Genomic DNA, 15,534 nt, shown 5'->3' on the forward strand with positions numbered 1-15,534 from the left:
TGTTCAATCAGCTTTTCTATTGAATTAGTCTCTCTGAATCATTTGTGCTTTAAGGAACTTTTGTATCTTATCTAATCACCACAGTGTATGATAGTAGTTTTTATTATATTATTGGTGTAAGCCGTTGAATGTTATTAACCTCTTTGAATTAAGCAAAACAAGATATAATGCTTTAAAACAAATATAAAGATACATTAAAATCTGTAGGCATAAAAGCATATATATATTTAGAAATTATAAGTGGGCAGAATTCGTTTTACATAGAATGTTGGGAAATATGTTGCTATGGGGAAAGACAGAACAGGAAGTAGCCATGCTGTTAAGTACTCCATTATATGTGGAGAGTTTTATCAGCAATAAAAAAATTGCCCAAAACATCAAAGGAAGATGGTGTACAGGGGTGTCCAAAGTTTTTGGCAAGAGGGCCACATCATCTCTCTGACACTGTGTCGGGGGCCGGGGAAAAAATAATTAACTAACATTTAAAATTTGAATAAATTTACATAAGTTTACATAAATGAATATATTAAAGATGAACTTATATGAATGAATGAAGGTCTTAAAATAGCTCAAGGCCTGTAAAAGACCTTGCACAAAGCAAGACTGGCCTTTCCTTTGCTGCCGCTACTGCATCAGAGAGTGAAACAGCAAGCACTGGAGGAAGCCCTCATCCCACAGCTCATGCGAGAGGTCAAACAGTCGCCCTCACGATGAGAGCAGTTGCATTGGGCCAGTGCAGGCTCCAACAAATCTCCAGAGGGCCAGAGGCTCATTGGAGTCTGGGGGCTCCCTGAGGGCCGCATTGGGAGGCCTCGAGGGCCACAAGTGGACCCAGGGCTGGGGTTTGGGCACCCCTGGTTGTGGAATAAGGATTTTGAAACTCTCTAAATTGCTGCCACCATATGGTAGTCAGGATAAATTGTTGCTTTTGATATGAAAGCACTGAGTTTCCTTGCTTTCTGACAAGCAAAGAGCAGGAAGATATATCAGGGAGAAAGCCTGTTTTTCTTCAAGACATATAAATGTTGTATGAGAAGATAGAGGTGCAGCGATAAATTGCTTGGGGGAAACCAGTAGAGGGGGCTGCGGGCCTCCTGGACCCTCTCCAAGGCTTGCTGATGCGCCCCCCCCCAGCAGGGAGACAAGCCTCTGGGTGCCCACAGTGCCAAGATCACTGTTGCGCCGCTGGGGCACCCATTCCTGAATCACTTCCCTTAAGAGGGAATGGCCTGTTTTTAGTTCCTATGGTGGGTTGTGACCCACCACTTTGAGCACCAGTGCTATAATAAATCAAAGATGATGGTCTTCAGCCTAATAAAGGTCACCTTACTACACTTTTGGTGGAAGTTCCAGGAAAGAATTCCACATTCGTTTTTAGTCTTAAGGAGATGCTACTGCGATATGTGTTACATCTGTCATTCTTTCCTGGGAAGGTGTGGAGGAAAAACTTTACTTGGACCCTCAGAGGTCTAAACTGCATCCTTGCCATATCTGATCCTCTCTCTTCCTTTTCTTCCTCACCATTTATGTCAGTTATAATCTTGACCCCAAGTGTGCGCACGATAGATAAATCCTTAATTGAAAATGAGGTTTTTGAAAGCTGCAAATGATTGATCTTCTCGTCTCGCAGATAATCACAACACCTGCACATTCCTATTTTCCGTTAAAGAATCTTAGCAAAGTAATAGTGCTCCCAGTGGCTTTATACTGTTAGGCCTGTGATAAGGTGCATGCACTGAGGCATGGCAGTTCACTTTCTGAAAATAAATTCTCCTATACTCCTTCCAGAATAATACAGGTCTGGGGAGGGGAGGAGGAAAGGAGAAAGAATCAAAATAATCCTGGGGCAAATATTCCTTCTCTTTTTCCCCCCGTACTCTCTTGATTGATGCAAACCACTGATGTGGTTAAGGACATACTTGGGTGATGAGGGGCATGATTCCATTCATAAGAGTGTTCAGTTGCATCACTGATTATCTCAGGAGATAACATCTCACCTTTTGGAAAACTAATGAAATTGAACCTGTATGGTGAATTGTGACCTCACTATGTATTGTGAGAGCATCAAAACAAATAGTTATCTCTCTCTCTCTCTCTCTCTCTCTCTCTCACTCACACACACACACACACACACACACACACACACACACACAACCCTGAATTTGAGGGTCAGAAAAACTTTCCTCCCCCCTCAAAATTTATGGTGGTTGTATATGAATTTGGGGTGCTGATTCCAAAAATGGCATCAGTTTTGCCCTATCACATCCAGTCGCAAATCGTAACCAACTTTCCAGCACTGACACAGCTTTGCCAATGGGGCATGTCCTACATCCTGCAGTTGGGTTGCACTCACGGAAGCCTCCCCCTGGTCAGGGAATGTTTGTTCCTTTATCTTGGGGCTGTATTGCCTTTACCTCGGCGCTGGAAAGTTGGTTAAGATTGTGGCCCTGGTTTCAGATATTCAGCATAGCCTCATCAGTGAGTGGCTCAAACAGCTTCCTTGTATGGAAGCCGTGACTTAGGCTTCCTCACAAGGAAGCTGCTTGAATCAGTCACTAAGGAGGCTATGACATATCTCCAAAATTAGACATGATACGGCAAAATTGATGCCATTTTTGGAATCAGCACCCCAGATATACCCAGGAATAGGAACAGGTCAAAATGTGGGTTGGCCTGTGTAATTATACAGTGTTTTCAGTATCTCACCTGTTCATAAGAAACCCATCCACTCGTTTGCCTGCTTCTTTTTGGTGATCTGCGTGTTCTCTTTGACACAGGAATTTGCATCTCCATAGATATTTCCCATCCACTCCTGCTCAGATCCTCCACTAGAAAACGTGGTGTGAACCAGGGGTATCACATAATTCAGCAGGATGAAGAGACTGACGTTCAGCCCATTCACGTGGCATTCCTTGACCTGGAAAAGGCTTTCGACAGTGTCCCACACAAACTTATCTGGCATGCCCTATGATCCCATAACATCCGTGAAGCCTACGTGCGGTGGATTCAACTACTGTACCGTAGTGTCACTAGCATGGTCTGATGCTCAGTAGGAATATCGCCTCCCTTCGCCATCAGTGTCCGAGTACATCAAGGTTCAGCACTTTTGCTTCTACTATTTGTCCTTTGCATGGACACTGTGACGCTAGACCTCACCTTACCCATGGCTAGACCAGCCTTACCCATGGTCACTCCTTTATGCCGATTACGTCTTTTGGGCGAATGAACAACATGAGGACCTGCAAGAGCACATGCAGCGATGGAACGAACAGCTCCGCGAATTTGGACTTCGGCTGAACATCAAGAAAACGGAATATATGGAATGCGGCCCTCAGACCAAAGGAACTATCAGCATTGGTGAACAGGACCTGAAGAAAGTAGAGCAATTCAAGTACTTCAGCTCGCTCGTATGCAGCAATGGTGATAGCTTCCCAGATGCTTGCGCCCGTTTCAACACCACCTGGATGAAGTGGCGCCAGTGACTGAATACCCGTACGCCTTAAGTCAAAGATCTACAGAACGATGGTGTGCCCAGTCGCCCTCTATGGGTCAGAGTGCTGGCCAGTGTCAGGAAAGCATCAGCAGACCCTACGTGTGATGGAAATGTGAATGCTGCGATGGTGCCTTGGATTAACGCGTTTCGATCACACCACAAACAGTGATGTCTGACAACTACTGGGAGTTGCACCAATTGTGGAAAAAATGCAGGAAGAAAGACTTGGATGGTACAGACATGTTGAGCGCAGTAAAGACAATTCTGTGTCGAAGACAGCCACGTATATGAACCCTGCTGGCTGGTGACTCTGTGGTAGGCCCAAGAAGCAATGGTTGGATTGCATCAAGGAGGATATGAAATGCATGAGCGTCACCCCTGAGGATGCCCTGGATCGAGCATAATGGAGACAGACATGCTGAGAAGCGGACCCCACCATAGCACAGGAACAACGCTAGGAGGAAGAGAAAAAGTGACTGAGGTGGGCCATATTACATCAAGCTGCACACTTCACTCTTATGAATGTTCACCCACCCCCCAAAAATTTTTTCCAGTTAAAAGTAAAAGAAAAACTAGTGCAGCAGAGATGTACAACTGAGATTGCTTGCAGAGAGGGCTGCAGGCCTCTCAGACCCTCCCCAGGCCAGCGCGACCCCCCAGGTATGATTACATACCTCCCTGGTATGATTACAAACCCCTGGGTTCCTGCTGTGCTGCAATCACAGTAGCACTGCTGGCACCCATTTCCGGACCATTCCCCTTAAATGGCCCTCTTCCGGTTCCCGTGGTGGGTTGCAACCCACCACTTTGGGAACCACTGCTCTAGAAAAATAAGATGGATATATTCCTGCAAAATGGTAGACAGGTGAGAGAGGTCACCTGTTGCTGATGTAGTGGGCCCTCAGTATCTCTAGGGGATAGTTCGAGGGACCCCCTTGTCTGCAGATATTGACTTCTGCAAATAACTGAATTGACAAATCAACAGCCCCACAATAGCTTACCGGGGGCGCTGCTCTCTGGAGCTTGTGCACGGCCTCCTCAGAAGGCCTCCTGGACGTGACAAGAAATTGTCAGCTCAAACCAGAAGTTGCTTCTAGTCGTGTCCAGGGGGGGTCTTCTGAGGCCCTCCAGCTGTGGGTTCAGCATCTGCAGATACTTGAATCCATGGATGTCAAGCCCATGAATGAGGGTCCACTATACTTCCCTCTCTCACCAATCAGTCAATTAATTCTGAAAAAATCAAGCATGCTAATTTTTCACTGGCAGAGATGTCATTTTACTTGGGAATGTCCTAAAAACTTACACTTTCCACCTGCAGCCTGAAGTAGTACAATCCACTGTACCCATCTCCGATTGTTCCACCTCATCACGCTGCACACATCAGACCCAACTCCTTGAAAGTTTTCCAGTCCCTTAAGGGAACAAGGGCAAATGCCAAAGAGCAAGTGTTATCGAAGTCTGTCTCCTGTCACTTGCTGCCTAGCGGCTGATCCTATAAAACCTCAGTGATAACACAAATGTAAACAAGTACTTTTAACTTGTCATAAATTGACTCTAATTACAGTGCCTTCCTATTCTATGTGCGATAGAAATCTAAGAGCAATAATTATATAGGATCTGACATTGGAAATCTTGGTCGTTTGCTTTATACTGTTCCAAGGGGAGTGCTACAAATGAGAGCCCAATATAATGAGGATTCACGCTTCAGCCTGTCAGCTGGCAAAATGGGCAGCTCGACAACTTAACGACCCTCTTCCATATAAAGGTGCCACTTCTTATAAATCTTGCTTAGGGATACCTTTTTAATGAGGTCAATAAATCTGTGCTGGATCCAGCCAGCAAAATCCTAAGCCAGGAGAGGGGATGGATTCAACCGTTTTGCCAGAATTAGTCTTTTAGAATTCAATGGCGGATGTCCAACAACTGCTTGGCCAGATGGTAATCATTGCTAGTACAGGAAACCAGTTTTTATTCTGGCAGATTCTGCGTCGCTCTTAAAAGTTTGCCCTAGGACAGAAAATTGTGAACACTGGAATAATGGCTGCACTTGTGCCTGCCAATAGACGCACATGACATTTTTATTAAAAACCAGAAACTTTATAAATTGTATTTTAACTTTTTAAAAAATTGCAGGCTGTCTGTTTTGTAGTTCTGTATTGAGGTAGTCTAGTGCAAAAGTCATGAACTCAGAAAGACACTTGTAGATTGGATGCTGGTGCACTGGTGCCAAGGTTCAAAGGGATTCAAAGTCTTAACTCAGACATGTATTTTTTTTTTTTAGATTGCGAGCCCTTTGGGGCAGGGAACCATTTATTAATTTATTTTACTTTGTAAACCACTTTTTGGATTCTTCCTGTTGAAAAGCAGTATATAAATAATACTAATAGTTAATATCTGCATTAGCAGATTCCCCCTGTGTGTGCCCCATCAAGCTAACCGTCTTTTTGCATTATTAAGTGGAGTTTGGTTATCAATCCTCCTTCTTCATAAGAACATAAGAAATGCCCTGCTGGATCAGGCCAAAACCCATCTAGTGCAGCTTCCTGTATCTCTCAGTAGCCCACGAGATGCCTCGGAAAGCACGCAAGACAACAAGAGACCTGCATCCTGGTCCCACTCCCTTGCTTTGCCATTCTTAGGCAGCCTACTTTTAAGATCAGGAGGTTGCACATGCACATTATAGCTGGTAACCTTTGATGGACTTGGCCTCCAGAAATTTGTCCAATCCCCTTTTAAAGGCATCTAGGCCAGATGCCGTCACCACATCATGTGGCAAGGAGTTCCACAGACTAATTACATGCTGGGTAACGAAATTTTCTTTGGTCTGTTCTAACTCTCCCAACACTCAGTTTTAGTAAATGCAGTAGTGAACCTTCCCAGCCCTGCGCCCCAGCGCAAAGGTCCACAATGATGCCCGCCACGTGATGCCACCACTCCCCTGCATGCAAATCCACCCCTCCCCCCACTTACTTGGAGCATACAGCGCCTTGCACAACTCCAGGACACATTAGAGAAGCCTCCTGAAAATTCCCCGACGCTTTAAACTGTGTTTCTGGCAAACCAGAAGCACAGTCTCCGACCCCGTTGGGAGCCTCAGAAAGGCTTCCATGGGATCATAAAAGTGTGCAAGGCTCTGCGCCTGAGGCATCTGTCCCAACAAATGAATGGCAGGTCCGCCTCGGAGTGGATGGCCCTTGGTTCTGGTGTTGTGTGAGGGGGGGAAAAGAGCATCACTTCACAGATTCCTTTGGTGGAAAAGGAACTGAGGGCCCAATCCAACTTTCCAGTGCTGATACAGCCATGCCAATGGGGTGGGAGTGGGAGACCTCGGGGACCTTGGGGACATGTTATGTTCTCACATAACACCAGAACCAGGGGACATCCACTAAAATTGAGTGTTGGGAGGGTTAGGACAGACAAAAGAAAATACTTCTTTACTCAGCGTGTGGTTGGTCTGTGGAACTCCTTGCCACAGGATGTGGTGACGGCATCTGGCCTGGATACCTTTAAAAGGGGATTGGACAAGTTTCTGGAGGAAAAATCCATTACGGGTTACAAGCCCTGATGTGTATGTGCAACCTCCTGATTTTAGAAATGGGCTATGTCAGAATGCACCAGGATGCAGATCTCTTGTTATCTGGTGTGCTCCCTGGGGCATTTGGTGGGCTGCTGTGAGATACAGGAAGCTGGACTGGATGGGCCTATGGCCTGATCCAGTGGGGCTGTTCTTATGTTCTTAGGAGACCTCAGGGCTGCATTGCCAAGCTGAGGCGATCATTGCTGTTTTTGCTGCAGCATCATCCAACTGTCAGAGAGGCAAGTGATTTGTCTTTCCAGAAGTGGGAGCTGTTGAGGTGTGAAAACAGCAGGCACAGCCCAGCTGCTCACACCAAAGAAATTGCATGCACGTGTCCCTTCTTGGAATCCAAGCCCAAATGTTTGACTACATGTTGAAACATAGCTAAGTTAATTAGACTATCATGGAAAAGTCTTGATTGCCCAAAGAATGAATTGGGCTTTAATTACATAAACATGTGGAGTGTCTGCAGTATGTATTTTGTACAGGACCTCTGAGGTCCTGCCTGTGCTCACTCGAAGGTAAAAAAAAAAAAAAACTTGACAGGAAAAGTCAATCACCCAGATGGTGCAGACCTTCTGTAAAAATCACATTCATTTCTGAATATTTCCATAGAAAATTGCACAACTGATAATTTCATGTTGTGTCATATGTTTACTTTGGATGCTCTGTAGGGGTAACAGTAACCTGAGCTGGCAGTGAAGTCAAAACAGTATTTTCCAGAATATGTACTATTTTATTTTTGCTACTTGAGCATGACTGAAAGAGAAGAAATATTTTAATAATCACTCTTAGAAGGGCTTGCTAATATCACTGGGCTTGGTCCAAAAAGTTAAGAGGTTTACATAACTTCTCAATAGTTTGCAACTTCTCAGCAAAGTGCTCTTGAGGTCACAGTGAAGCGCTTTTGGAAATCAATTCTGCCCACTACGGCAGTAAAAAATTCATGTCGGGCTAACAGGCTCACAGTCTGTTGACGTTAATCGTTGCTGGCAAGACAATTAACACCTCTTAGGGTCATTTTGGGTGTAAAAAAGAAGCAGGACTAAAAATAAGCTGGAATCCTTTTTTCACCTGCAATGGAGATTTTCACTGTCAATGAAGTTTTCCCTGGGGTTATCTGATGAAAATGAAAACATCATTTTCACAAAAAAACAAATGTTACGTGGCATTGGGGTTTGTTCTTATGACATCAGCACCAGTGAAACTTGAGTTCCACTTCCACTCAACCCCAATAGGAATGGGCCATTTATCACCACAGCCAATTAGCAATAAGCCTTCTATTTCAGAAGCCTATGGTGATCAGCTTCAGAATAATGTGTTCAATTCAGATTTTCCTTCCTTAAAAAAGCTTTAGAAGCCCTGAGAAGGGCACTGTACAAGTGGCCCACGGATATTTATTTCACCTGGAAAAGTACAGTAGTTGTAACTGATTATTTTTAATTTTTAAAAAAGGCTTATGAACAAAATGCATATCACAGGATAAAGAAGCAAAATAAAATATATTATGCATATTTAGTTTCTTGTTGGCATCCTTCAGTCTCGAAAGACTATGGTATCGTGCTCTGAACAGTGTCTTGGAACAGTGTCCTCTCCAGTGCGCGAAGCCTGGGTAAAATAGATATGGAGGATAGACTGTTTCCCATGCAGCAAATCCACCCTCTCCACGTCGCTGAAATGGTCCAATGGAAAGGCAGAAGCGAATACAGTTGGTTCCAGTGGCGTCGCAGAAGTTGCCAGAACGTGACTGTGTTCAGCCATGAACTGCCTCAGGGACTCTGGCTCCGGATTTTGCCTCGAGGTTGACTCCTGAAGCCTTTTCCATAAATGGGTGTAGCCACAAGGCAGTGGAGGTTTGGGATCAGAGTTTTCTTTCTCTCAGATGAGCTTGCCTTCCCAGGTTAATGAGTCCCATCTACCTGTTTAGTCGCCTGTGGCTGTTTAGTCACCTCTTACGACAAGTACATATTTAGTTTATGCAGGCATATTTCAGTATATTATTTCTTTTTAAGACTAACATTGTATTTCTCAAAATCTCGCTTTACAAAAACCCAGTTTCACTTTTTTTTTCACTTGATGCCTCTGCCTTGTTCTCTTTTCAAAGTTAATTTTATTCTCAGTAGCTTTTATTGTAAATCTCAGAAGAATCAGGATATTCAACTTAGGAGTAATATTAGGTCAGTAAAGGTGATGTGGTATCAGTTAGAAAAACACCGGTTTTTCCATATATTGTGTACACAACTACAAAATTGTTTAGGAACTATAAGGTAAAATATGCCAGGTAAAGAAGCCTGTGTAATTGCTACATGAGATGACTAGGGGCCCAATCCTCTTCAACTTCCAATGCCAGTGCAGTCGCAACGCAGTCTCCAGGCGAGGGAGCAAACATTCCCTTACCTGGAGGAGGCCTCCGTGACAGCCTCCCTACTGCAGGGAGCGCTGGAAAATTGGATAGGATTTGGCCCTAGAATTGAGGAAATGAAAAGGAATATTAAAATATAAAAATATGGAGCCCACTAATGAAAATGACAATTTGTGGACATGAAAAAAAACAGGTAGTGGTTCAGAAATAAACCAAAAGTACTGTGTCATACAGTGTTTATAACCCCATAAATCTTGTAAGAATTAGAAAAATACAAAAATATTAGATAATGGTGGTGGCAGAGGTGATGTGGGTCAGAATGGACTGAGAGCACGATCTATGCTTGTCTACACAGAAGTAAGGCCTACTGTCTTCAATGGGGCTTACTCTCAGGAAAGTGTACATAGGATTGCAGTCACAGGATTGTGTTTAGGATTGCATTATGTTCTGGAAACAAAAACATAATAATAATAATAACAACAACAACAACAACAGTATTTATATACCGCTTTTCAACTAAATGTTCACAAAGCAGTTTACAGAGAAAAATCAAATAACTAAATGGCATTCCTGGAATTATAGCATTTCTGGAAAATTTTTCATCCACAAAGATAAGAATACTAGAAAAAAATTATTAGTTCCAGAAAATAAATACATTAATAATAATAATAATAATAATAATAATAATAATAATAATAATAATAATAATAATAATGATGATGATGATGATGATGATACATGTATTTATATACCACCTTTCTTGGTTGTCAGATTTCTCCTCAGACTTTATTCAAGGCGGTTTACATGGGCAGGCTGTTCTAAATCCCCGTAGGGATTTTTACAATCGGAGAAAAGTTCTCTCAAGAACCACAACATTTCAGATGGATCTTTTTGATCTGGTATCACATTCTGGCCTCCGATTTCCTCCCATGCAAGCTGACAAGCAGCTCCTTCATCTGTCACATGGAGGGCAGACAAGACGCTTCTTCGCTCACACCAAAGAGCAGGTGGAATAACTCAGCTCAGCTTGTCAGCTGCTTCAAGGTCTCACCATTCATGGTGCCAGTGGCCTCGAACTGGTGACTTGCGGATGTTATCTTCAGGCAAATGGAGGCTCTACCCTCTAGACCAGACATCCTGCCCTAAGTGTAAATATATTAACACTTCCATCACTGTTTGGGGGCTAGCAACCAGGGCAGCTCAAAGTAATAGTTCCATGTACAGAAAAAGAATAGTTTCCGATCGTCCCAATAGAGGGAAAACACTATCACTTATGAACTTCTAAGTGGAATGTGACTGACCATTCTTAGAGGACAGAGACAGGTGGACCCCTTGTTCAGATCCAGTGTGACAGTCTTATGATCTTAGTAACATGGTGGTAAGGCAAAGACAAAATAAATTGGCATTGCTGGCGGCAGCCCTCATAGTTAAGGACTCGTATCTAATTTTGCAGCAAGGTGCAACCCAATACGTGGAGTTCCTGCCTTGCAGAATATGTACCATTGACAGAAGTATTCTACAAGGAAGGAATTCCATGTACGGAGCTGCATATATAAAGGCCTAAGCATGGGATCCCCCTTTGTCATGAAAAGGGTGGAAGAGATCATTAATTAAGCCAACATGTTACTAGGCATAAAGCTGGAAGGAATTATCTTGATGTCATATGGTGAGAAGGTACCTCCTGGCAATATTTTATGAGTGGAGGTGATTGTCAGGGCTGGCCTTAGGCCAAATTGGACCTGGAGAGGTCCTGCACTGCAGTAACGAACAGAGCACCTTCAGCCATAGCAGGCAACTTGCTCTATAGGTGACAGTCTAGCATGGATACTTCCATAAAAGGCATTGCAAGGAGAGTGTGGTGACTGAAGCACTGCCACCTAATGGCCTTCCCTCCTGCCTGCCCCCGAGTCCAATTGGCATCATATGGTTGCCACCCCTGGAAGTAGTTGGCCGTGCTCAGTGCTTTAGCACTGCCACTCATCTTGGTGAGTAGAAGGACCCCGCGGGAATTGGGGGGCCCTCCTAAGGCTGGCCCTGGTGATTGTTGCCGGTGAATAAGACAGAATTACAGCCTAAGTCTTACTGAACACAATGGGATTACTTCGGAGTAAAATAAATAACACCATTTCCAAACACCTCTATTTATAAGAGACTAGCTAAGTGAGAAACCAAGAGATAAGCCCACTAGCCAGAAGCATCTCCTTCCCCCCTCAGCATGATTCCCCCCTCAGCAAGGGAGGGCACCAGGATGAGGTCTCTTGTTATCTGGTGTGCTCCCTGGGGCATTTGGTGGGCTGCTGTGAGATACAGGAAGCTGGATTAATGGGCCTGTGGCCTGATCCAGTGGGGCTGTTCTTATGTTCTTAACTACAATTCCCAGGAAGACTTGCAGGTCTCTTGTTATCTGGTGTGCTCCCTGGGGCATTTGGTGGGCCGCTGTGAGATACAGGAAGCTGGACTAGATGGGCCTATGGCCTGATCCAGTGAGGCTGTTCTTATGTTCTTATGATTTCAAAAAGAAAACCCTTCCGGCTGTCTCCTACTGTCAGCTGCTGGGCTAGAGGATTCTCGAGCTCAGCTGCTTTACAGTCACCTGGTGAGCGTAACATGTAGTCAGGCTCTCATTTGTATGACTGAGAAGAGTCCATTTCCTTCACCACAAAATGACAGATGGCTGGGTGACTGTGTGAACAGGCCGTATCTCTCTTCCGAGGAAGGTTAAAGCCAAATTAACAGCATCGCTGCAGTCCTGTTTTGTACCACTGCCAGTTCAACTGGTTTGCACAAGCAGCAGCATCAGTCTGCCCTACTCAGTGGCGTAGCTAAAGGGGGGTGCAAAGCACTAAGTTTGGCAGGGAGCCTCACCGCAGCATGCAAAGGGCCCTTCCCCCTCGACTTTGGAGCCAGACATACACCTCCCTTTTGCTCCCCTTGCCTGGAATAGCTCTGAAAGGGAAGGGGGGCCCGGTGAGGCTTCCTGAAAAACTTAGTGCTTTACACCCCCTGTAGTTACGGCACTGCCCCCACATCTGTCTGAAATCTAGGCCCCTACCTGTCACTGGTATTTTGGCTACCCAGCCTCAAGAGACATGTGCAACCATGAGCATAAGTCAAGTCTGTTTCACCCAAGCTGCCCAGCCCACAGATATACACATTTGATCCCACTTGTGTATATGCAACGTTGGGCAGAAATGACTGAACAGAAGTCCCCATTCCAAGGAACTTCCCATGTCAACATTATAATAATATCCACACAAAATTCTACGACTGAATTACCCTCAGGTACATACGTTTAACTTTTTGGAATGGTCTTCAATAACCTTGTGGTGACCTCACTCAGAGATTTCCACGTCTCCGATTTTTGCTGCGCATCGTTTTCAGTGAACCGGTTTCGTCTGGAGAGAGTAACAAGGAAGACCTATCAGGCAGAAGCTTTTCCAAAGGACTCCAAACTGGAATGTGATTGGATGTAAAACTCGCTGTTCTGAACTCATGAGGGAGACAGAGGATAAATTTACATAAGGTTAATCCTCTTCGCTTCCCCTCTCATCTGCGCACACAGTTCTAGGAGTGTCTGGACTTTAAATTAGCTTCTTATCCTAACAATGCAGAAGCTAATTTGTTTTACAACTTTCAGCAGACATTGTTTTGTGATAGCAGACTCCTGACTCCAGCCATCCAACTGCTTCACCAGCAAGAAGAGAGGAAAAACTAGGCCTGGAGGGTATTGATGCTTATCAGACGTTTCATTTCTAATTTCAGTAGCACTATTAAAGTACGCTACAGGATCACTAAAAACATAGAGGCTAGCAACTCATAGTCCAGTCCTATCCACACCTTCCTGGGAGTAAGCTCCATTGACTCTAATGGGACTTACTTCTGAGTAGAAAGGCATAGGATTGGGCTGTCAGGCTGCAATCCTATACACACTTACCTGGGAATAAATCCCATTGAATTCAATTAGACCTACTTCTGAGTAGACATGCGTAGGTGTGTGCTGCCAATACTATAAATCTGTGCATGGACATTTAGTTCCCAGCAGAGTAAGGAGACGATTTGTAGCAAAGCTAAAAGAGCAGACATCTCCAGCCCTAGTACCTCAGCAGTCATTGATGTTGTTGAGATAGCACTTATATTTCTGAGGGCCCCGTCCCAAGTGATGCACACTGGCCCACAATAAGGCATGCCTGCGGCAATCAGCGCCAGCCCAGCGCAGGAGATGGCTCAATGCTGGAGATGACTCGGCGCTGGGCCAGCACTGGTCAGAGGACACAGGAACACCAACCGGTGAGTGCCGGGCAGTGAAATGGTGAGTGGGGGGGGCATGAAGGAGAGGCCGGGGGAGGGCAGGAGGAAGGCAGGGCGAGAGAGGGATTGGGGCGGGCAGTGGGCAGAACTGGCTCTGCTCCACCCGATCCAGAGCCCAATGTCACGTTTCCTGGCCCAACACAGGGCTGCTTTACTCTGCGCCAGCTAAATAACAGGGGCAGGGTCGAGTAGCCACAAATCTGGCCCCTCCACTTACCTGAAGCTTACGGAGCCTTGTGCAAGCCCAAGCTTCCTGAGGCTTCCCTGACACTTCAAACTGTGCTTTCAGAAATACAGAAACACAGTTTCCAACCCCATCAGGAGCTTCAGAGAGGCTTTTGTATGGTCCTAAAGGCACGCGGGGCTCCGTGCCCGGGGCATTTGCCCCACAGAATGTATGGGAGGTCCGCCACTGCCCAGAATGTTATCTAATTATTTATAAGGAAGACTGAGATCAAGGCAAAAACAAATCCCCATGACTATCCTGCAGTAGTCTACAACAACCAATGGAGGGGAGCAGATCTTGCTATTGTGATATATGAAGAGTAAGGAAAGGAATGCATTGTCACCATCACTATTCACCAAAAACAAAAATTCACTGCATTCCTACAAGCTGACATTATTCCAGAAATGTTGTGGTCTTAATCATGTTTGCCACACTTTGATCCAGTTGCAGACCTGCCATTAATGATCGGGGTAAATGCTCCGGGCACAGAGCCTCACGTGCCTCTAGGACCACACGGAAGCCTTCCTAAGACTCCTGACACAGTCAGAAACTGTGCTTCTGGTTTTGCCGGATTCACTGGCATTTTCACACTTCATATGACTCAGCATTACGTATCTTCTCGACATCTGCACTTTCAGAAGTTTGAGCAAAAATGCATATTCAAGAACTATAACTCAGAGTAATATGCATTCTTAAGGAGTACAAATCCCATGATGCTGTGTAAGCTTGCTGTACAGAATACACACACTCAAGAAAAGTTCATAAGCAGTAAATCTCAGACAGACCCAAACATTTCAGGGAAATCCATCCTCAGACTGTGGATCAGGGGAACATCCTGTGCCTTTCTCCACTACAGGAAAGGTACCCATAGCGAAGGCCTTCTTATTACTCCCAGCATATTTAAACTCAAAATTAGAAATTCCATCCATACTTCCTATTATTTTAAAGATTCTTGAAATAGATTTGTTCCAGTACTACTTCTTCTACTACTGCTTTCCCAGGAGAGTGATGAATTGCTGGGGTTGCCATAGAGATATTACAGATGTTTAAAATGGGTGGAAAAAAGTCTGGCCACCCTATTAATTATGGTCCTTTATAATATTATTGGAGGGCATCTGCTTCCAAAAGATAAGATATGTTATTAATTGCCTGTTTGATAAAATGGTCTTTTTATAGCATTCAGAGGAATTAGAAACATATATTATGAACTTTTATTGCCTGCCCACGTCGGATAGACATACTCATTTTTAAAGCCTCTTGTCTTCATACCTGCTTCTCCTTTTCCTTTTCAGTAGCTATTAGGATTTGTGGATCTATGTATGCATGTAGCATGTTGGAGGGACAGGCCTCCAACATGGCCTCAGGGGAACGCAAGTCTCAGAAAGACAGCAGGGTTAAAGTGTGCAGTATCCCGAGGCAATTCTGTGTTTTGACTGGATTGTCAAAACATTTAAATTGGGGTTCCTATTTCTGCCTCTAGCCCTATTCCTTTGGGGAGTGATGTGGCTAGATTAACAGATGCCATACCTTTCTCAAAGGACAGATGGACAGAAATTGTAGTTTTTCAC

The 15,534-nt window shown here is 44.5% G+C and overlaps 1 long non-coding RNA gene across 2 annotated transcripts in view; it reads right to left on the reverse strand.

The window, feature by feature from the left end:
- Positions 1–4,825: 4,825 nt before the first annotated feature.
- LOC136656035 (uncharacterized) overlaps positions 4,826–15,534 on the reverse strand; it is a 42,056-nt gene continuing 31,347 nt past the window's right edge. Inside the window, exons 2-3 of one of the 2 annotated variants that reach the window (XR_010794698.1) lie at positions 12,723–12,827; positions 4,826–4,905 (exon numbers count right to left, since the gene is read on the reverse strand). This is a non-coding gene — a long non-coding RNA (uncharacterized lncRNA). Of the gene's footprint in view, positions 4,906–8,185; positions 10,575–12,722; positions 12,828–15,534 lie in introns of those variants that run through there. The other variant, XR_010794697.1, reaches the window with a different exon arrangement.

Source organism: Tiliqua scincoides, chromosome 6 (assembly GCF_035046505.1).
Source record: "Tiliqua scincoides isolate rTilSci1 chromosome 6, rTilSci1.hap2, whole genome shotgun sequence".
Lineage (NCBI taxonomy): Eukaryota > Metazoa > Chordata > Lepidosauria > Squamata > Scincidae > Tiliqua > Tiliqua scincoides.